We start from the raw sequence: 23,421 nt of genomic DNA, 5'->3' as shown, positions 1-23,421 counted from the left end.
CGGTCAGCTGAGAAGTTCTGGAGAAGAAGCGGAGTGTCACAAAACAGAATCCTCCAGAGGGTTCTTCCAGTTTTACAAGACTGGGGAAAAAAAACTATTTAACAGACATATTAATGTACCAGTAAAAGAGAAAGTTGCACATATAGCATTTGTTATTCCTTTTAGCTGCCCTACCACGGCCACAGACAATGATGACACATTAACATGTCATCCATGACATCACTTCACATAGAAACATTCAACTAGAACATCTGAAATATTCCTCCCTCCCCTCCACCAAGGGGCATTGCTGTGTCACAGATTTCCTCATTACAGAACCCTTCAGTAACCACCCACCTTCACCTTTCAGGAAGTTAATGGAGCAGAATTTTCAATTTAAGAAGCACATGTTTCTCCTAGAAATCACATGATGGATAGTCTGTTATTTTGAGTAATTAATTCTTTTTATTTTATTTATTTATTTTTTAAGTCCACTTTTTATTTATTTATTTATTTATTTTTTTATTATATATATATTTTTTATTTTCCCACTGTACAGCAAGGGGGTCAGGTTATCCTTACATGTATACATTACAATTACATTTTTCCCCCACCCTTTCTTCTGTTGCAACATGAGTATCTAGACAAAGTTCTCAATGCTATTCAGCAGGATCTCCTTGTAAATCTATTCTAAGTTGTGTCTGATAAGCCCAAGCTCCCGGTCCCTCCCACTCCCTCCCCCTCCCATCAGGCAGCCACAAGTCTCTTCTCCAAGTCCATGATTTTCTTTTCTGAGAAGATGTTCATTTGTGCTGAATATTAGGTTCCAGTTATAAGTGATATCATATGGTATTTGTCTTTGTCTTTCTGGCTCATTTCACTCAGTAGGAGGTTCTCTAGCTCCATCCATGTTGCTGCAAATGGCATTATGTCTTTCTTTTTTATGGCTGAGTAGTATTCCATTGTGTATATATACCACCTCTCCCGAATCCAATCCTCTGTCGATGGACATTTGGGTTGTTTCCATGTCTTGGCTATTGTGAATAGTGCTGCAGTGAACATGCAGGTGCACGTGTCTCTTTTAAGTAGAGTTTTGTCCGGATAGATGCCCAAGAGTGGGATTGCGGGGTCATATGGAAGTTCTATGGATAGATTTCTAAGGTATATCCAAACTGTTCTCCATAGTGGCTGTTCCAGTATACATTCCCACCAACAGTACAGGAGGGTTCCCTTTTCTCCACATTGCCTCCAGCACTTGTTATTTGTGGATTTAATAATGATGGCCATTCTGACTGGTGTGAGGTGATATCTCATGGTAGTTTTGATTTGCATTTCTCTTATAATCAGCGATGTTGAGCATTTTTTCATGTGTTTGTTGGCCATCTGTATATCTTCTTTGGAGAAATGTCTATCCAGGTCTTTTGCCCATTTTTCCATTGATTGATTGGCTTTTTTGCTGCTGGGTTGTATAAGTTGTTTATATATTCTGGAGATTAAGCTCTTGTCGGTTGCATCATTTGAAACTATTTTCTCCCATTCTGTAAGTTGTCCTTTTGTTTTCTTTTTGGTTTCCTTTGCTGTGCAAAAGCTTTTCAGTTTGATGAGGTCGCATGGGTTTATTTTTGCTCTAATTTCTATTGCTTTGGGAGACTGACCTGAGAAAATATTCATGATGTTGATGTCAGAGAGTGTTTTGCCTATGTTTTCTTCTAGGAGTTTGATGGTGTCCTGTCATATATTTAAGTCTTTCAGCCATTTGGAGTTTATTTTTGTGCATGGTGTGAGGGTGTGTTCTAGTTTCATTGCTTTGCATGCAGCTGTCCAGGTTTCCCAGCAATGCTTGCTGAAAAGACTTTCTTTTTCCCATTTTATGTTCTTGCCTCCCTTGTCAAAGATTAATTGACCATAGGTGTCAGGGTTTATGTCCGGGTTTTCTCTTCTGTTCCATTGGTCTGTCTGTCTCTTTTGATACCAGTACCACACTGTTTTGATGACTGTGGCTTTGTAGTATTTCTTGAAGTCTGGGAGAGTTATGCCTCCTGCTTGGTTTTTGTTTCTCAGGATTGCTTTGGCGATTCTGGGTCTTTTGTTGTTCCATGTAAATGTTTGGATTGTTTGTTCTGGTTCTGTGAAAAATGTCAGGGGTAGGTAATTTGATAGGGATTGCATTGAATCTGTAGATTGCTTTGGGTAGTATTGCCATTTTTACAATATTGATTTTCCCAATCCAGGAACATGGAATATCTTTCCATTTCTTTACATCTTCTTTGATTTTTTTGATTAAAGTTTTATAGTTCTTGGCATATAGGTCCTTTACCTCCTTGGTCAGGTGTATTCCGAGGTATTTGATTTTGTGAGGTGCAATTTTAAAAGGTATTGTGTTTTTGTATTCCTTTTCTAATATTTCATTGCTGGTATACAGAAATGCAACTGACTTCTGAATGTTAATCTTATATCCTGCTACTTTGCTGAATTTATTAATCAGTTCAAGTAGTTTTGGGGTTGAGTCCTTAGGGTTTTCTATGTATAGTATCATGTCATCTGCATACATGACAGTTTGATCTCTTCTCTTCCTATACGGATGCCTTTTATTTCTTTGGTTTGTCTAATTGCTGTGGCCAGGACTTCCAAAACTATGTTGAAGAGCAGTGGTGAGAGTGGGCATCCCTGTCTTGTTCCAGATTTGAGTGAGAAGGCTTTCAGTTTTTCCCCATTGAGGATTATATTTGCTGTGGGTTTATCATAAATGGCTTTGATTATATTCAGGAATGTTCCGTCTATACCCACTTTGGCGAGGGTCTTGATCATGAATGAATGTTGGACTTTGTCAAATGCTTTTTCTGCGTCTATTGAGATGATCATATGATTTTTGACTTTTTTTTTGTTAATGTGGTGTATGATGCTGATTGATTTGCGTATGTTGAACCATCCTTGTGAACCTGGGATGAACCCAACCTGGTCATGGTGTATAATTTTTTTGGTATGTTGTTGGATTCGGTTGGCTAAGATTTTGTTGAGAATTTTTGCATCTATATTCATCAATGATATTGGGCGATAGTTTTCTTTTTTGGTGGTATCTCTGTCTGGTTTTGGAATGAGGGTGATGGTGGCATCATAGAATGTCTTTGGGAGTATTCCTTCTTCTTCAACCTTTTGGAAGCATTTAAGGAGGATGGGTACCAATTCCTCTTTATATGTTTGATAAAATTCGCCTGTGAAGCCATCTGGTCCTGGACTTTTATTTGGAGGGAGTGATTTTATGACCTCTTCAATTTCATTTCTAGTGATCGGTCTGTTCAGTTGGTCTGTTTCTACTTGACTCAGTTTTGGCAGGCTGTAAGATTCTAGAAAATTGTCCATTTCTTCCAGATTGTCAAACTTGTTGCTGTATAGTTGTTCATCGTATTCTCTTATGGTTTTTTGTATTTCTGCTGTATCCGTTGTGATTTCTCCTTTTTCATTTATAATTTTGGTTATTTGGGTTCTTTCTCTCCTCTTTTTAGCGAGTCTGGCCAGGGGTTTGTCAATTTTGTTCACCTTTGCAAAGAACCAGCTCTTGGTTTTTTTATTAATTTTCTCTATTGTTTTTTGAGTCTCTATTTTATTGATTTCTTCTTTGATCTTTATAATTTCCTTCCTTCTGCTGACTTTAAGACTTTTTTGTTCTTCTTTTTCTAATTCATTTAGGTGGAGGGTTAAGTTGTCAATTTGGGATCTTTCTTCTTTTTTGAGAAAGGCCTGTATTGCTATAAATTTCCCTCTGAGCACTGCTTTCACAGCATCCCATAGGTTTTGAGCGGTTGTGTCTTCATTATCATTTGTTTCAAGGTAGTTTTTAATTTCCTTCTTGATTTCCTCATTGACCCATTGGTTTTTTAGTAGCATGTTGTTTAGTCTCCATGTAGTAGGTTTTTCTCTTTCCTTTTCCCATGGTTGATTTCTAATTTCATGGCATTGTGGTCAGAGAAGATACTTGAGATAATTTCTATGCTCCTAAATTTATTGAGATTTAGCTTTGTGTCCCAATATGTGGTCGATTCTTGAGAATGTTCCATGAGCTTTTGAGAAGAATGTGTATTCTGATTTTTTTTGGATGTAGTATCCTGAAGATATCAATGAAGTCTAACTTTTCTATTGTTTCCTTTAGGATCTCTGTTGCTTTATTGGTTTTCTGTCTAGAGGATCTGTCCATTGATGTGAGGGGGGTATTAAGATCTCCTACTATGATTGTATTCTCATCAATATCTCCCTTTATGTCTGTTAGTATTTGTTGTATGTATCTGGGTGCTCCTGTATTTGGGGCATATATGTTGACGATAGTAACATCCTCTCCTTGGATGGATCCCTTAATCATTAAGTAGTGTCCTTCTTTGTCTTTCTTTATGTCTTTTGTTTTAAAGTCTATTTTGTCTGATATGAGTGTTGCGACTCCTGCTTTTCTGTCTTGTCTATTGGCGTGAAATATTTTTCCCCACCCTTTCACTTTCAATCTATATGTATCTTTTGTCCTAAGGTGAGTTTCTTGTAGGCAGGATATTGAAGGTTTTTGCCTTTTTATCCACTCAGCCACTCTGTGTCTTTTGATTGGGGCATTCAGTCCACTGACATTTAAGGTGATAATTGATAGATGATTATTTATTGCCATTTGAACCTCGTGTTCCAGCTGATTCTATGGTTCTCCATTCTTCCTTTCCTTTTTTTTTTTTTTTTGGTTGGATGGTCTCCTGTTATTATCTGCTTGAGTGTATTTTTTTTTTCATTTTTTGCAAATGCAATATTTGGTTTTGGCTTGTGGTTGCCCTGTTTTTTAAGTATGCTAACCCCTTCCCATAATTGTGTGTTTTAGCCTGATGGTCCTGTAAGTTCAAACACTTCATTACTATATTAAAATTAAGAAGAGAAACATACAAACAAACAAAAAGGGTTATTTACTTCCTAACATCCCTTGCCCACATTTTATGGTTTTGATGACTCTTTTTATTTTTTTCTTTTTAATTTTATTTTGTTTGAAGCATGTTCATGATTAAATCTGTATGCTGGCTTATTTGAGTGACTGCTCTCTGATTGCGGTTTCCTCAGTCCTAGTTCTTCCTCTTCTTCTTTTTTTCTTTTCTTTTTTCTTCACTTTCCTTCCTTTCTTTTTGGTTTAGAGAAGCCCTTTCAATATTTCCTTTAACCTGGGTTTTGTGTTGCTGTATTCGTTAAGTTTTTGTTTGTTGGAAAAAAATTTTATTTCCCCTTCTATTTTGAATGATATTCTTGCTGGATAGAGTATTCTAGGTTGCATATTTTTTCCTTTTAGCACTTTAAATATCTCTTGCCATTCCCTCCTGGCCTGTAGTGTTTCTATAGAGAAATCAGCTGATATTCTTATGGGGGTTCCCTTGTAGGTAACATTCTGTTTTTCTCTTGCTGCCTTTAGGATCCTCTCTTTATCACTAACTTTGCCATTTTTATTATGATGTGTCTTGGTGTGGGTCTGTTTGGGTTCAGTTTGTTTGGGGCCCTCTGTGCTTCTTGTATCTTGAACCCAGCATCCTTTAGATTTGGGAAGTTTCCATCGATAATTTCTTCAAATATATTTTCCATCCCCTTATCTTTTTCTACTCCTTCTGGAATTCCTATTATGCGTAGATTGGCCCACTTTACATTATCCCATAGGTCTCTTATATTGCTTTCCAGTTTTTTGATTTGGTTTTCTGTCTGTTGACCGGATTGAGTGATTTCCATTATTCTATCTTCCATATCACTGATTTGTTCTTCTGCATTATTCATTCTGGTTTTTACTGCCCTTAGTTCAGTTTGCATCTCTGCAAATGAATGTTCTAGTTTTTCTTGGCTCCTCCTTATATTTTCTAGTTCCTTTCTGAGGGTATCTGCATTACTGTTCATATCTTCTCTTAATTCCTTCAGTATTTTCACTATTTCTCTTTTGAACTCCAGGTCTGTCAGACTGCAGAGATCTGTTTCATTGTTGACTGCTTTAGGTGAGTTCTCCTGTTGGTTTGACTGGGGGTGGTTTCTCAGCTTCTTCATCTTGCTTGTTGTTTTCTTTCTCCTGAGGGAGTTGTACTCTCCGTTATCGGGCAGTGTTTGCCTTGTCACTGCCGTAGAATATTTCCTGAGGGCTGGTGTTGTTGGTCAATCTTTTTTGAGGCAGTGTGGCTTTTCTGGAGTGTTGATGGGGCTAACAGTGTTTCTTTGAAGCAAAGGAGGACTTCCTGAGGGCAGACAGGACTGGGAGGTCCACACCACGATGGTAGCAGATTTCACTTGGTCATGCAGAGCTTGCTCTGGTGTTTTTAGGCTGTGGGGTTCTTGCAGGGGGTTGGTGGTGTTGGGCAGCTGTTCCTCAGGAGTGCAGCACCCCCTGGGGGCTGGAGCAGCTATCTGGGTCACTGAGAACCTAAGAGGCTCTTCCCTAGGGCAGCCCAACTCAGAAGGATGGCCTGAGAATGTAGGCGGATCTTTTCACAGTCTGGCCAAGCTTGTTGCAGCTTTTCTGGGCTGCAGGGGCTCTTCCAGGGGGCTGGTGGTGCTGAGCAGCTATTCCGAGGGAGTGGGGCACCCCCTGGGGGCTTGGGTGGGTAGCAGGGCCGCTGGAAACACAAGAGGCTCCTCCCTGGGGCAGCCTGACTCAGAAAAACCGTCCGAGAATTAGGCAGATCTCTTCACGGCCTGGCTAGGCTTGTTCTAGCTTTTCTGGGCTGCAGGCCTTTACTCGGGGGCTGGTGGTGTTTGGTGCTACTCTGCAGAAGTGTAGCCCCTCCAAAGGGCAAGCAGGCCTGTTCAGGGACAGCCCCTGTGGTGGTAAGCTTCAGGCAATTGTTGAGGCCACCCCTCCTGGATGGCAGGCAGCCCCAGGTTCAGCGAGAGCGTAGGGGGTGGTGGGGGTGGGGGGAGGGGATGCACTGGGAAGCACAGCTTTCAGCTAGCTAGCGGGCCTGTAAGCTTGCTGTGGCGTGAGGGGTATTCTATGGGGACCCACCCCTTCTTCTCTCCCCTCCCCAGCATGGGCACAGACCAGGCTCTTCTCCCAGGTTCCCTCTGATGCGGCTTTCCACTTTCCCACCCCTAGAGTAATGCTCCCTTCCTCTGCGACAGCTTTGTTTTCTAGTCTCCCAGGCAGTCTCTGCCCCGTCAAATGGTTTCTAGACCTCCCAAGCAGTTTCCGCTCCGCCCCACCCTCCCAGTCCGGGGACTAACCTTCGGAGGCGAGGTCTCGGTGCCCAGCCCCCACCCAGGCATCCCCCAGCCCTTTCTCGAGGACTAACCTTCAGAGGCGAGGTCTCGGTGCCCAGTCCCCACCCAGGCATCTCAATTTTTGGTGACTGTGCCCGTAGTTCAGATGGTCCGTTCGGTTCTTGATCAGCTTTTCCGTACTCCAACTTACTGCTACACTCTTCTCTGCATCTGGAGATTCCTCCGGTTCGTTTGATCTTTCCCCCATGTAGGTGACTTTCCAGGGTGCGGGATCCCTTTCTCCTCCACAGTTCCCTTTCAGGAGCGCCCGTCCCGCTCGGATTCACCTTCTCTCACTCTCCTCTTTTCTCCCGTTCTGCCCAGTAATGTCACGAACTTCTTGCTGTTATTGGAGTTTAGGTTCCTCTGCCAGCGATTGGTTGCTGTTCTGTGCAAGTCATTTATTCTGTAGATGTGCTTTTTTTGTTGTGTTTGTGGGAGAGGGCAAGCGTGTCCCCCTACTCCTCTGCCATCTTGTCCTCTCTCCTCTAATTCTTTTTAAAAGCCCCTAAATTTGCTAAAAGTTCCATTGTATGGCCAGAGGTCAGTCTTAGAAGCAAGTACGTAGTGTCCCTTGGGTGACCTGTGCATAGTTTGGGTGTCAAGTTCCTGTCCTTCTCCATCAGGGTTCAGGCAGACATGAGTCGACCCTGATTTCCTAGGCTTTAGTGGGTTACCACTGAGTTGGCTTGACAATTATTCCAGCTGCCCTACACCCCCGGGCAAGGCTGCAGGCAAATGGCCAGGGCAAATGGCCAGCTTCCACACTCCGGTGTCTCAAGGAACACAACACCTCCTTCATTTGCTCGTCAGAGATGCACTGAACACCTGCTGATGCTAGACACTGGTCTACAAGCTGGTAAGACAGATGGGGGGCTTATTTTTCAGGAGAAATTAAACACATGATAAATGAATCCAAGAGAATGCTTTCAGGTAGAGGTAAGTGCTGTTTGATGTAAATAAAGTCACGCAAAGGGGAGACTGAAGAGAGGTGGAAGGGGGAGGGTCTACTTTAGATAAAGTGGTCACTCTCTGAGAGGGTGACATTTGAGCTGAGAATAGGATGTCTTGCTCTTTCTGGTTTAGCCTTGAGTCTTTTACTAAGTTTTTGTTTCTTTGGCTCTTTGGGATTAATGCTTCCTTAGAAGCATTCCTTTGGTTTTTGACCTCTGACCCTCTCTTATTTTTTTGATTTTCTGAGCTTCATGTTTCTCAGCTATGGCCATTCCATCCACTCCTGCAAATGCCCTCAGCTTCTAGAGATGTCAGTTATCCACTGCACTAGTTGGCTAGGGCTCCTGTGACAAAGTAACACAAAGTGGGGAGCTTACATGATGTAAATGTATTATTTCTCGGTCCTAAAAGCTCGAAGTCTGAGCAGATGTTGGCAGGATTGGCTTCCTTTGGGGACTCTGCAGGAGGACTCTGTACCATGACTCAATCTGAGCTTCTGGGGGTTTGCTGGCCGTCTTTGCTGCTTCTGGGTTGTAGCTGCCTCACCCTGATCTCTGCCTTCATCTTTACTTGGCGTTCTCCCTGTATGTGTCTCCATGTCCATATGTCCCCCTTTTTATATGGACACCAGTCATATTAGATTAGGGCCCTCCCAATGACCTCATTTAAAAACCGTCTTTCTGAATAAAGTCACATTCTGAGGTTCAAGGGCTAGGACCTCAGCGTGTCTTTTTGGAGAGACATCATCCCATCCATAACAACTACTTCCCTGGTTAGAAACAAAAGGAACTACTTGGCCCTAGAAGACTTCACTCCTCCACACATTTCCTTAACTTAAGCAGGTAAATTCTTTGGTTTTGGTAAACTAGCTTTTAAAGGAAGAACAATTTGTAATTAGCAACGCAAAGGAGGATGACACAAGCATGTGAAATGGGACACAAAGTTTGGTTTGGTTTTACATTTTTTTTTTAAAAAGCCTAGTTCAGATTATTTTTTAAGACCATGTGAAAAATATGGCACAGCTTAGTTATTTTATTCAAGCAGCCCTTTGCCCTGGCCATTTCTACTTCCTTTGAGTATGCCCTACCTCTTAAAAATGCTAGTTAGTTGAGAAAGCTATGTCAGGGCTGTGGCAAGTTTTCTTGAACTACTGACTTGGTTTTTAGAGAATAAGGACAGTTCTCCTGGGTCACCTCAAATTACCAGAATTTCTATTATTAAGAGTCAATTTGAATATTAGGATTCCAAAGGGCACTACAAAAATGGTTTTAACATTAAAAGCCACAGAGTTAATTTATTTTTATTTATTTTAGTTTAATTTTTTTTTAAACAGCTGTATCTATGGCGTATGGAAGTTTCTAGGCTAGGGGTCGAATTGAAGCTCCAGCTGAGGCCTACACCACAGCCACGGCAATGCCAGATCCTTAACTCACTGAACGAGGCCAGGGATTGAACCTTCATCTTCATGGACACTATATTGGGTTCTTAACCCACTGAGTCACAATGGGAACTCCCACATAGTTAATTTTAAAACCATGGTGTAGAAAGATAAACCGGTTGAAATAAATAAGCCCATTCTTAACCAGTTAAAAGAGAGGGATGAAAAGAAGACCAAAATTTAGAAAGGGAGAGAGAGAGAAAGGGCTTAATACTAGTCCTTGTGAAATGCTCTTGAAATGAATGAGAAGCTGGCTGTACAGCACATCACGAGAGTGAGAACGGTCAAAGAGATTCGTTCTGAAAAATGTTTTTTTTCTCAAATGATTTCCTCAGAGCTGGTGAATCAGTGAAATCAAAGAACCTTCATTCTGTGGGGAAATATGGGAACGCAGTCCGCAACAGAACTAATTGATAAAGGAGCCCCACAGGCCAGAGAGTCTACTCAGCTGCATTAATTTGGTGAACAGTTATTTTGACGGCTAACTCCCTCCTTTCCTCTTGCTCTCTTGTAATTATGCTCTAAATAAGCACGGGAGAGGAAGAAATAAAGCGCTATTAACACTAGATAATGGTCCTTGAAGGAAGAATTTCATAAACCATTATGTGATACAGCTTGCTAACTTATTATCTCTCCAAATCACAGAGGGCTGGCTTTCTCTCCCAGCCTTTCTTTGAAGTAAGCCTCGTTGGCCATAGAAGGCACCGTACCCACAGATGCTGAAATCCCTGAATGCTTGTAGAAGTAGGCGTTCTGACTCCTCTGGCTCAGAAAGACAAAGAGCTAATATGTTCCTTTTAAAAAATTTAATTGTGAATCCTTTCAAAGAGATCCCATAATTGAACTTACCCCACGGATCACTTGCAACAAGGAAGTGGCAAAAAGCAAAAAGTAATATGCGTTGAAATTGACTTGGCAGTTGAAATCACTTCCCTCCCCCATCTGGAAGAAATTATTTGAACCTTTCTCCTTTCAGTTCAATATACCTTGAAATTTATTGAAAAGGTCTTTGTAAATCCCTGCATCCAGAAGAATGGGGCCAACTCGAGAGAGGAGTGGTTGGGATGAGGATGCCTTTGTGTGGGTTTAGGGCTCTTGCTATTCTGCAAGCTACACTCTCTTTCATTGCAGAAAACGTGCACTTCAAATTAGAAGGAAAGATTATAGCTTTCTTCAAATCAATGTGTTGCCCTAGTTCTAGAATTCAGGGAATTTTTAAACATGGCTACAATCCTCTCAGGGAAAAATGAAAACGAGGATATCTCATTATTTAAAATAAATGCTTGGCTCCCTTTGCAATGATGGATACTGTGTCTTGGTGGCCTTATATGAGACACATTTTTAAAGATGGGCAGAGCAATCACTTATTTAATCACAGGAGCTTGGGAGTCTGGTAATGTGGTCGGGTCTCTGTTAGGGCTTCTCCACTGGGAAAGGAAATGCCAGGATGTTTTATTACAATTGTGGAAGAGCATGCGAGGAAAGACATCCTACTAATACAAACAGCAGCTGGGAGAATTTAAAAATGATGAGCTATATGATACCAAAAAGAGTTTTCACTTGGCCCACTATTTTTTGGGGGATGGCGGCTGATATAGATAGCTGCTTATAGAAACCAGAAAGATGTTAGTTTATATACTATCTAAAATATAGAAAGACTAACGAGAAATAGTTCTTTGATGGCTCATCAGGGAGAGGTTATATTATTTTAGGTCCTATTTCAAAGAATGATGTAAGTACCATGCAGTGACTGAAAATATATGGATGAGAACTTGCAATTTTTATTTTCCCTTTCTAACTCGAATGCCCTTTTATACAATATCACTTTGTTGGAATACATAAGAGCCCCAAATAATTTCATGTGGATGCTCGGTGGAAATTATTCCATAGGCAGTCAATCTTATGGCACTGGAAGAACTGGATTCAACTTCCAGTTTTTAGTCATGGGTTCTGAACTCAGTACATCTCTCTGCCTTGTTTCCTTATTTATAAAATGAGAATGAGAACATCTAGACATACTTTGCAGGGTCAGTGCAAGGGTCAAATCTCAAAAATTTGAAAATAATTGGTAAACTGACTACTGTTTACAACTTCCTTTTTTTTTTTTTTTGCTAAATATTCTTACTTCCCCAGTGGTTAGACCCAGCCTGCCAATTTTCACCCTACTGGTGCCTTGAAGCACTTCAATCAACCTCACATAGCTCTTGAATCTGTATGAGCCTGCCCTGGACACCTCTAGCTTGGATTCCACGGGCAGGGATTACAATATTAATCTCTTCCATGGGCTTTGGGTTCAATTCTCATTTGTGTGTCATTTCTCCATTCTCTCTCCCCACTGCCTAAACCCCCCACTGTTGCCTGTCATCTTTCTTCTTTACCCCTGTGCCTTTAAATGTTCTGGGGTAAGGTCTCCTTTTCAGAGGGACTAAGACAATTTGTCTCCGGGACAAGAGAAGTTGTAGCTCTGCCATGAAATCTCTTTGGAAACATTCCCTCATGCCCCCGAAAAATCTTAGTTTAAAAATTCCATTAGGAGTTCTTGCTGTGGCACAGTGGGTTAAGGACCTGGTATTGCCACAGCTGTGGCTCTGATTTGATCTCTGGCCTGGGAACTTCTACAAGCAGTGGGTGTGGCCAAAAAAGAAAACAAACAAACAAAACTGCATTAATCCTCACTAATCAGAAATGTTGCCACTGGTCCATATCTTCTCAACACCCTTGAGTATGACCTCCTCTAGGTTTGGTGTTTGCAGCCTTTCCATTTCCACTAGCTCCTCTTCTGTCTTCACAAGTGCTTATCTGTCTTTGCTTAGAGAAATGACAAGAGTAACAAGAAAATCTCTTCTTGATCCTGGCAGCACATTCAATTAGAGTCATGTTTTTCTCCTTTGTTTCATATCCAGAGCCCCTAACTGACTGCTTCCTCCTGCTTTTCTCCATTTCCTCATCCATTTAACTCTTGTAGGTTCTCAAGATGCCATGTGATGTATCTCTCTGTTCTTGGCTGCTTTTCATACACTTGGTCCCTCTCCTCTTTCAGCTCTAGCCTAGGATTTCTTCCTCCTGCATTCTCCTGTTTCTCTGCTCACCTTTCTGGTGGTCCTTTGTCTGTTCTTCTCTCCATCCCTCTTCTGCCTGCTCTGTACATACTTTAAACCAGGACTCAGTGCCCTCTGTAAGTCTCATCATGTGAGGAGCCATTCTTTTGAGAAAAGGCTTCTGCTGTTAACTTTCCAACAGTATTCACCAGAAAGGTGGCACAGAGACCTACAACCTTGACATCTCTTCCCATTTTCAGCACTATTCTCTCTCTCTCAGGCAGGATAAACATGTAAATCTGTACTAAAGCAGGGACACATTTGCCTTCCTGCTGCTTTTTGCTTTTTATCCCCGTTGTAGATAATGTATTTCAGAACACAAGCATTTAAGTCCAGTTTCTTAAACAGGGATGTTTGCATAATAGACAAACTCAAAAGGCGTATAGGACAGGTTTTGCTAATAACACAAAAAATTAAAAAATGATTCTGTGCTTTTTGTTCACCAATGCATATGAGAGGTTTTACTTTTCATTATATTTGCAATGTCAGGCTGTTTCTGCAACTGTTAAAATGTTGTAAAGTCCTATTCAAAGCATATTTTTACTTGGCCCATTAGAGATGACTTTCCATGAAATTCTGAGGCTATTTTTTGTTTAAAGACTGCATTTTATAGTTATATTTTTCAGTAAGTCATAGACAGATGGTACAGGTGACTTTTCTAAGAGATTTCAAGCTATTTGCTTTCCTTTCCCCTTATTATATAATTTGAAAACCCATCAGACAGTTTGGAAGTTTTGTAAAAGAAGAATTTGGGAAAGATCTTTAAGTATAATTGGAAACAGGTCAGTTGTAAAAGGAGTCTTTTTTTTTTAAAAAAAAACACATGGAACCATACAAATGTAAAACCATCAGAAACCAGAGGAGAAAAATCTCACTTGCTGTCCTACATTATGTTTCTTCGGTAAATACTGTAACCATTTTTATGACTGGATAGATTATCCTGGCACATGGTTATTAACAGTTATGAAATCAAGATTATCACCTTAAGTATTGAAATAATATTTTAAATAATAGTTTCTATTTAACAATTACTTACTATTTGTTAGGACTATATAAAGCACTTTACAAATAACTATTTATTCATACATTTTACATATTTAAAAGACACACCATTGCTTCCCCCGCCTCTACTCAGATCTATACTGTTCTCTAGAATTTACTTAAGATCTTGCTAACAATATTAATAAACAGGCCTCCTTGTTCCCATTTTATAGAAGAGGAAATAGACCCAAAGAGATTAAGCAATTTGCCCCAATATTTTATAGCTAGTGAGTGATTAAACCTGGATTGAAACACAAATCTACATGTTTATTTTTTTATTTCCTCTAATAAAAAATTACCCATAGAGTAATCTGAGAAACAGAGAAAATTGACTTATAGCTTCTGTGACTCTTATCATGGCTTTGAGAATCTTTCTGGCCCTGAGATCTATAATTTCATAATGTGCAGTTATTATTTTTTAATGAGAACTGAAGAAAGGATGAAGGGCTCATCTTTGTTTGCAAGGCTACTCCTTCACAATATTAAGATATCCAGAAAACCAAACCAATAATGATGCTGAGAGCTCATGCAATTCTATGTCAAAAGGAAACAGTGGCTCTTAAGGGATATTTTAATTAAGTTCTGAAGGCCAGATGAGCTACTCATCTCTACCATAATGAAGCAGTCATTTTTATTTTGGGAAGAGTGTAAGACTTGGCATCTGAGGCTCTGCCACTTACTAGCTATGTGCCTGTAATCAAGTAAATCTCTAGTTATGGCAGATTTGGTAGATAAGCTAACTGATTTCCTATTCCAAAGCTACAGCTTTTCTTCCAGGAAATGGGCCAGCTGTAAAAGAAGCTAAAGTCCACACTAATTTCCCAGGTCCCTTTACAACTAGGATAAAGTCATATGACCTGGTTTCCACCAATCAGAAGCCTCTGGGCAAGACAAAGATGCAGGAGTAAGCAACATAAGATGGCAGGTGCTTTCTGGTCATTTGGATTAACTGGAAAGCCCATGGACTGACAGAGGTACCTGGCTCTTCCAGAACTGCTGTGATGGAATTTCCAGCCTCCAAATGCGAACACTGTAGGGGTGAACAGAGGCAGTAGAAGCAATGATGTGTCCTCCAAAACAGCTCCAAATAATTGTCAGGCACTGTGTGGGCTATGTTGTTCATAGCCATGCTGCTCTAACAGGTTAGTAACCAAACCTGGGTCTTGTCCTCTCAGAGAGTCCATAAACTAACTAACACCTTTGGATAAGGGCCTTTCTCCTTAACCTGAGAGAGTGGATTCTGTTGTTTGTAGCTGAGAACCCCAGGGCATACACCATTCGCTCTACTTCCTTGAAGTATAAAATGAGATGACGATCTAATTTTTAGGCTGGTTGGCAGGTGTGTGGGGGGTACGTGGTAAGACTTAAAATGGAATATAAAATTTAATTTCTATCATTATTAATTGCTGGCCACTTAAACATTACTTGAGAGAACTACCAAGCACCATAAAATAAATAAGTCCCTGCTGTACTCATTTTGTAAAATGCTACATAGTACTGCCCATGTGAGGTGCAGCCTTTTGAAATAAGGATTATGTTTGAAACTCTGTTTTCTCTCTCCATGGAATGTGAGAAGGTATAGCATGTGTCTTTGGACTGCATGTCATCTGGCTCTCTTACTGTGATCTTGCTTGGGGCAAGATGCCCTGAATGACAACTGATTATTTCTTTCAGGTAACTCTTGTGCCCCATTCTCCAAGATGAATTCACTAAAAACCACACAGCTTTCCTTTAGGGATAGGACTCCAAAAATACACTCTCAAAAAGTTGCTGAGAATTCATTTGGTTCTTTTTTGCGATGATGTGTCAATTTACTTATACAATTATACATGGCATCATACATGTGCCTCTCTCAATTCTGGAGACAGGCTGACAACTTACTCTCTGTCCTTTTTTTGATACTGAAATGGACCACTACATTTTTGTTTGTACTTATTCACTCATTCTATTTGACAACCTCATGATTAAAATTTATAAATACTACACTAAATATACAAATTGAAATGAAAATTCCCTGCCTTTAAGGAGCTTATAGTTATATTAATCATAATTTATTTGAGAAGAAATAAGGAAGACTTAGTTATGCTACTATAACTGAAATAGTTAATTGTTGATGGGTATGACTGGGTTAAATTCATGGAAGAGAGAAAATTTGACTTAGATTTCCAAATTTTAAAAATGAAATCTCAGTAGGATAATAATTGGTTGTGGGGAAGAGACAGTCAATAAGATGAAAGCACTTGCAAAGAAACAAACTTGTTAAATTGTTTGATTTTTTTCCCCCAAGAATAGGCAGCTGTCCAGTACAGCAAACTCTTGGATTCTTGGTAAGAGTGTGATTATAATTGAGAATGCAAAGGGAGTCATTGCTTATCTTCTTCATCATACCTTTCATCGTTTCTTCATCTTCAAGATACTTTCCTAACTTCACCTCTGATTTCATTTTAGGTTGATTGTATGTCATATGGAAAAACGCCTCAATCAATAGGCTAGTTTCCTTAACCACTTTTAACTGTTTCTCTTTGATAAATTGTAACTTCTATAAGGGCAAAGATTTTATCTGGCTTTATCACTATTTTTATTACTCTAATTATTATGGCTATCTTTATCCTTATGCCTAAGCATGATAGCATAGTACAAGAAATGCTGTAGTTGATGAATAAATAATTGCTGAGTAAATGGCTTTTAGATAGCCATAAACAGTAATCCATCATCCAAGAGCAGCATCAACAAGAGCCTTTTGCTGAGATACCATAGATAAGTAAACGATATTCTACATGAACTATTTGTGTGATGTGCTGGAAAGATACACCAAAAAGTACTTTGTAGTCTGAATGTATGATAACTTTTCTTATGCCTGGCCATTTTCACTATACCATTCCAGGCAAAATTTTGCCTCTTATTTTAATGCCTGAACTCGTGGCCTAGTTATGATGATTCCAGATTAAAAATACATTTTCTGAGTAAGAAATAAAGTTTCTATGGGTGACAATAAAATGCACCCATATACACACAGTAACAGCATTAATAAGAGAAATTCAGGAAACATAATATAGAATTAGCAAATTTTCTGAGGTGGATATTTTTCAGAGTTTTTCACAAGTTGTCAACTGTCAAATCCTTAAATTATTCTTTCCTGAATGTCTTTCTGAACTGATTTTTTATAAATTATCTGGCTTGCTGTTGTGGTGGGTCATTTGTGATTACATCCATCTTGTCCAGTTACAGCAGTAACATGTGTAAATTGGATCTCTAAGGAGTGATAAAGTGATGCAAATTGTGCTTTTCACCTTGGGTTACCATAGCCACAGTCATTATTTGCAATCTCTACTGTGCTGTGTTCTTCTATGAAATCCCATAACAAGATGCTTCACCTCATGTCATATCTGAGCTGCTGCTAAGAATATATACATTGAAAAGCTTGGAGATGACATAATTTCACTGCCAAATTTGCCCTTTCAGAAAATTATCTTCAGTGCCATTGTTAGGTTGATATTAGTATGCTTGGAAATTCTTTATAGAGACCATATGTTTCCAGATTCAAGAGGATACTTCACATTTTGGGTAATAGGAAAGGAAAGAAGAATAAACCCTCTACTAACTGGAAGGTTTTCAAGGCATAAAGTACAACAGCAATAATGGGCTCCATGGTTCCCTGGGCCTATGTCAATTCCAGACCAATAGAGAAGTGTCAATGCTTCTGGGTCCCTAGGGAGCTTAGAGCATGGTTTCTGGGACAATTATAAAAAAATCAAGATTATTATTTATTTTCCACTTGTGTCAGAGAGCCAACTAAGCAAGTAAGTAAATTCCCAATAGAAATAATGTATTCCTCTAATTTGAAGAAGGAGGTTTTTCCAAAGTGCATTTAGCTAGAGTTATACCACATCCTTATTATTTTGGGTTGCGAGATGCTAATGGGTAGAAATACTGGGTTAAATGAATGTTTTTCAGACATACTTACTGCAGGATGGCTCAGGGCCTTTAATATGATCTATTCCTCTGGAAATCACAATACAGAGCTATAACATGGCTCACTGAATTCTGCTATTATTAGGAGCATCTTGAGAATACAGTTTGGGATGTTGTGGTCTACTGGACAGTTAAGATGCACCATGACTTCCCTTCTGGAATTGTAAAATGATAATCACTTTTTTGTTATAGTATTTCTTGTTTCTTAAAAAACAGCTTAAAAAAAAAGGCAAGCTGGTCACGGTCTTTTGATTACTTTGTGAGGTGAATATAATCCTACTAGAGTATCCATTTAAAAAATTCTTGTTAGCCTAGTACCTTATTACTCTTAACTTTCTTAACTTTTCTCTTTCCAACAGTGTATTTTAAGGCTTAAGCTTTAGAGAAAGCTTTTGTTTTAGTAGTACAAAAAGGATGCACACTCAAGGCAGAAAATTTAGAGGATCAAAATAAACACAAAGACAATAAAAATCACCCACAATCTCATCAAGCAGATCTAGGCACTGTTGACAAGCAGATGTAGATCTTTTCTTTGCATTTTATATATTTTCATTTATAAATATAGGATCATGTTATGTGGACATTTTCATCGGCTTTTTTTCCACTTAGCAAGCAGCATTGACACTTTTGCATGCTATTACCTAGTTTCATGCCACTTCATTTTCAATGACTGCCATATTTCATTTATGTAATCATCCTTCCACTGTTGAATATTTAGTCTTAACAGGCTTCCTGCTCTCCTCAAGTTTCCTGTTAGCATTCTCAGAGATTTCAGTGATGTGAATATTAGAACAGATGATAGTGTTCTTGGTCCTATAAAGCCATGTCCTAGAAATGTCACATGTCTCAATTTTGTTGTCAGAGAACAAAGGAACCAACAATGATCTGCTGCTTGGAGTCCCTGAAGTCATACTCATGGTCATAACTCCCCAAGCTCACTCATCAATCTGCAGCTACAACTTACTCTCCAGCAGCTAATATCTCAGAGGAACAATACATGCCATTGAAACCTGCAATTTATGGGTCAACTCCACAGAATAGCACTAAGTCAACCCTCTGGCTCTTGGTATGAGAACAGTATGGGATCTAGGGGCCTTTAGGATGGTTGCCTGTTTTGTGCGAAGTCTCCCAGGTTATTTGTCTCAGAGCTTGTTCTGAAATGAATGCCCATATCACTTACAACATAGATAATAACTTCTGCACCAAAATAGAAATGGTTATCAAAAGGCTGAAATCATCACATTCTGATTGCCTTTCATCCTCCTTTCCTTAAGAGAAGCACCTTTTTTTGTTTGTTTGTTTTTTGTGGCTGCACCTGCAGCATGTGGAAATTCCCAGGCTAGGGGTCAAATCTGAAATGCAGCTGCTGGCTTAATCTACAACCACAGCAATGTCAGATCTGAGCCGTGTCTGTGACCTACACCACAGCTCATGACAACGCCGGATCCTTAATCCACTGAGTGAGGCCAGGGATTAAACCCACATCCTCAGGGACAATATGTTGGGTTCTTAACCCACTGAGCAACAATGGGAACTGCACTGAAGCACCTTGAAGAAATCTTTCATACAAAGGAGGTCATATTGGACTATAAATATCTTGGCTATCTCTACAGTAAAATATTTATGAAAATTTGCAGCTATAAGCTTTTAGTTTTTAATTCCCAGGATTTTGGATTTTGTTGGTAATTTGAAAAGCAGTTGTTAAGGGATTTGTACCATGAGATAGTACTGTGACGGGTTAAAACTATAGTGTAGTCAGATAACTTGAGTTCAAATTCTGCCATTTACCACCTGTATCACTGTTCTGCAATTATTTTCTCAGCTGGAATACAGGAAAAGTGGCCTATTTCAAATTCATGAAGATTAAATGAAATGAATATCAGGAAAGCTCTCAATATCAGTCTTGGCAAACATGTATTTAATAGACAGTGTTACTAGTTTTAATATTTAAAAAATTATAAATCTCTTTAAATATTTTAATATGATTTATTTTCAATAAGGATGCCATTATTGTTACTGCTGTGCACAGGTGCTCTGCTGGTTCCTGGGGGTAGAAGGAGCTAGAGTCTAGAGAGCAGTTACTTGCAATTTATTTCAATATAGTGTTGTGATGAAATACATGTGGCATAAATGTATGCATGAGATATGGAGGTGCATTGCTCAGTGCAGATGGATATAGGAGAGACAGCGGAGTCACGTGGCATGGGCAATGCAGTGTTATTTGCCAGGCATCAGCATGAGTTACTGAAATGTCATGGTTGCTGCTTTCCTCTGGAGCTTTCCACTCAGGCTTAAATCAAAAGAACTGGAGAGACCGCAAGAGTTTCTCTTATGTTTGTTTTGTTTTACCCACCGGCTTTTATTGTCTTATAGAAGATGTGATGAAACAAGTCCTGGCTATTCTATGAACAAAATGACTTTTGCAATATTATGTATCTTTATATAGCTCAGTGCAGGGAATACATTTTAATTCATTTGGGCTTTTTTCAGCTTCTTTACCATTTACGCCAAACCACATTCTACTCAAGTGTTTAAAAACCTGGACCAAATCAAGTTAATAGTTTCTAGTGTTTAATTAAGCAAAAACAAGCCAAAAAAGGAGACAATTATATTTTAAAGGAACCACATTAGGGCAGGGAAAATTACTTAAATAAATTAGCCTTCCATTCTTATTTCCTGTGGTTTCCCATATTTTTCCTACTGAGATATCTCTTGGCAGCAAATACAGAATCTCAAGATCGGTATTCACTGTAGACATTTGGATTTCTTGTATCTTTGTCAGGGGCATTTTACTTTCCTAATTAGGAACAGGGCTTCAGTGGCTGCTGGCTCAAAAACAGCCTGGTACGGGTTCTCACCTGCTGCTAGGAAGAGGGGGAGGCTGGAATGGGCCCCTAGTCCTCATTAGATGGAGTATACGTTCTACTTGCACATTTTGCAGAAGCTACTCAGCAAGTGGGGCACTGCCACGGAGGCCAGGTGTGCTAACAGGAGAATGTGAAAAACTACCCACATAATCTCAGGGTCTCTGGGGAATTTGCCAAATGGGAGGTTTCATCCCATTGCCTTTCTTACCCTAAAGGCATAGAAAGACACTGTCTCAAATTTTTCGTGTCCATTCAGACGCAAATGAGGCTGACAACAATCACAGGTCAGATGTGAATCAACCAGAGAAGCTGACTTTGTCTTAAGGGTGAAGATCCATATTGTGTTCTAACACTAGATGGAGGAGATTGCTCTGGAGTAGCTTTTTTGAAAAGCTTTTTAAAAAAGTTGTTCAAGGAGGTTCCGAATATGACATAGCTATATAGTTGACCCTCGAACAACTCGGAGGTGAGGGCACCAACCCCAGAGCACTCCAAAATTCATGCACCGCTATCTCTGCCTCAAAACCAAAGGAACTGATAAACAATTTGGATAGAATCAGGACTCAAACCACAGTTCTTGTGATTCCACATATCATCATCTATAATTGAATGCAAACTTTCCCATATACTGAAAGATCTGTAAAATAAAAATACAGGTACTATATTTAATGAAAAATATCCACATGTAAGTGGACCTATGCAGTTCAAACCTGTGTTGCTCAAGGGTCAATTGTACTTATCAACCTGTCATTCTTGATGAAATGAATGACAGCATGAAAGGCAGTGGTGGAGTTTCTTAGCTTGCATAATAAGGATTTCAATGTTTAGTAACTTCATTACTACATTTTACGGAGAGAAAGTCTGTTGAGACATTAACCATTTGTGATACCAGTAAAAGAACCAGTGCAACCTAAAGCTAGAACTCAGGTCTCTGAGCCCATGAAGAATCTTGTTTTCTTCTGGAAGAGACCACACTGTACCTTTCAAGATTGGAGAAGCCAAGGTAAGCTGGTCTTTCTCCATCTGCCACCTTATGCCACTACAAAGGATGTACACTAAGAAGACCATTATTCAGACAGGCTGACTTTCTATAAAGAAAAATTTAGACTCCAATTGGGTGCTATTTATTGACTTCAAGCTTAAGTTTTTCACTCTGGGCACAAGTGTTTATACAGAAGACAGTTGCACACACTGTCATTATACAAACTGGCAGCTCTTTTTAGAGTAGTTATAATGATCCTATGACCAAAGAGAACACCATTGCTTTGAACTGATTCTCTCTCTCTCTCATTTTTTTTTTTGAATTCTGATCTGTATCAGAGCGTATTCTTGAAATGGCAACCAACACTCTCTATTTTGTCCAGAAGAGTTCTCTTTTTAGTTAATAATCCACTCTACAATAGAGTTCAACTCTCCACTCATACAGAAGTATAACATTGAGCTTATTTTGTCAACAATTCCTATTTTCATCCTTAGAGTCTAAATTTCAATGTTGGGAGTAGTCTTAAAAGATAATTTAAGACATCTACCCCAGGGATAAATCACATCTTAGGTATGAATGTATCTTAGGAGCTATGGAAGAGTTCCCAGAACTTCCTTTGGGAATTTGTACTAGGATCTGATCATGCTTACTTAAATACGTCATATTTCACGTACAGACTAGCTATTCCTATAATTTCAGCACCTGTCTTCCGGTTTTACCCTGGGACTTCATGGGGGATAGTCAAATCAATTCTCTTTTATAGTACTAATATCAGGATAGATTAGTAATTTTCAGCTTTCCTCTGTCCAGATTAAGACATGCCCCTTTCAATGGTGGGAGCGAAGAAGAGTTAACATTACATATAGTTGTTCTGTTGTTGCCAGAAGTCATTTTTCCGTGAGCAAATCAGGAAATAGCTACCTTTGGGTAGTGGTTTTCTTCTGACTCACTGGCACTGAAACATCTTCAGAATCTTTCTGAATTTAGTTTAAGGAACTGAATTTCCTTGAGGGAGCCACTGTATGATCTATAAGAGTCATTGGTACCTCTATTTTTGTTTTTGATAAATGCATTTCCTAGTCTGGGAGTTTTGGCGCCTGTAACCTCTGCAAGGAGACATCGCCATTGCCATATAGCTTAGCTCTGAGCTTTGGTCATGGAGGAAGCTATATTTCAAGGACAAAGAAGCAAGTAGGGGAAGGGGTCTATATTTGTTTTCACGTTTCACAGACAACAGTGGGACTGCCTCTAAACTCTGGTAGGAGACCATTAGGTGCCAAACTGCCACTGTCATTTGCATAATGTGTAATCTAAGGTGTTGATTCATCTCTGATAGACAGGCATGTTTAGTGAGGGGAGGCAAAATTACCCATCACCCTTCTGCCTGCCCCTTAAGAAACAATCACATTCCCTTCTCTCCATCAATTCCACAGAGGCAGGGACCGTTCTGCGCCATTAAACATGTTTCTTGCCTCTACTTAGCAAACTGACAAATGGTGCTAGCTCTTCCTCTGCTGCTGCTTCTGATGCTGTTGCCTCTGATACTGCTGAAGGCCACCACTCCTCCCATGCAATGAAAAGGAACCAACATAAATGTAACAAGTTATTTGGTGTGTACTTTTTTTGGTTTATTTTTGTAAAATCCAGCCCACCCCTAAATGGGACTTATCTTTTGAAGGCTGAGAGGGACATACATGTTCAGAAAATGCTGTGCTCTTAAAATCACATCACTTGATATTAATGTAACTGAAGAATAACTGATTTTAATAAGTTGTTGAAGGTGGGTGTTTGGCATAAAATTTTGCTTTTAAAAACTGGACATATATGTTGGCATATTCATGTAGTAGC

At 39.5% G+C, this 23,421-nt stretch overlaps 1 protein-coding gene and 1 long non-coding RNA gene across 3 annotated transcripts in view; both read right to left on the bottom strand.

The window, feature by feature from the left end:
* LOC125123258 (uncharacterized) overlaps positions 1–11,236 on the bottom strand; it is a 32,568-nt gene extending 21,332 nt beyond the window's left edge. Inside the window, exon 1 of the long non-coding RNA XR_007134016.1 lies at positions 9,687–11,236. This is a non-coding gene — a long non-coding RNA (uncharacterized LOC125123258). The remainder of the gene's footprint in view (positions 1–9,686) is intronic.
* Positions 1–23,421, bottom strand: part of B3GALT1 (beta-1,3-galactosyltransferase 1) — a 50,079-nt gene that overhangs the window by 8,738 nt on the left and 17,920 nt on the right. The window lies entirely within an intron of this gene.

This window comes from Phacochoerus africanus, chromosome 3 (genome assembly GCF_016906955.1).
Source record: "Phacochoerus africanus isolate WHEZ1 chromosome 3, ROS_Pafr_v1, whole genome shotgun sequence".
Classification (NCBI taxonomy): Eukaryota; Metazoa; Chordata; class Mammalia; order Artiodactyla; family Suidae; genus Phacochoerus; species Phacochoerus africanus.
Note: the sequence above shows the minus strand (reverse complement) of the source record. Positions and strands in the feature narration are given on the sequence as shown.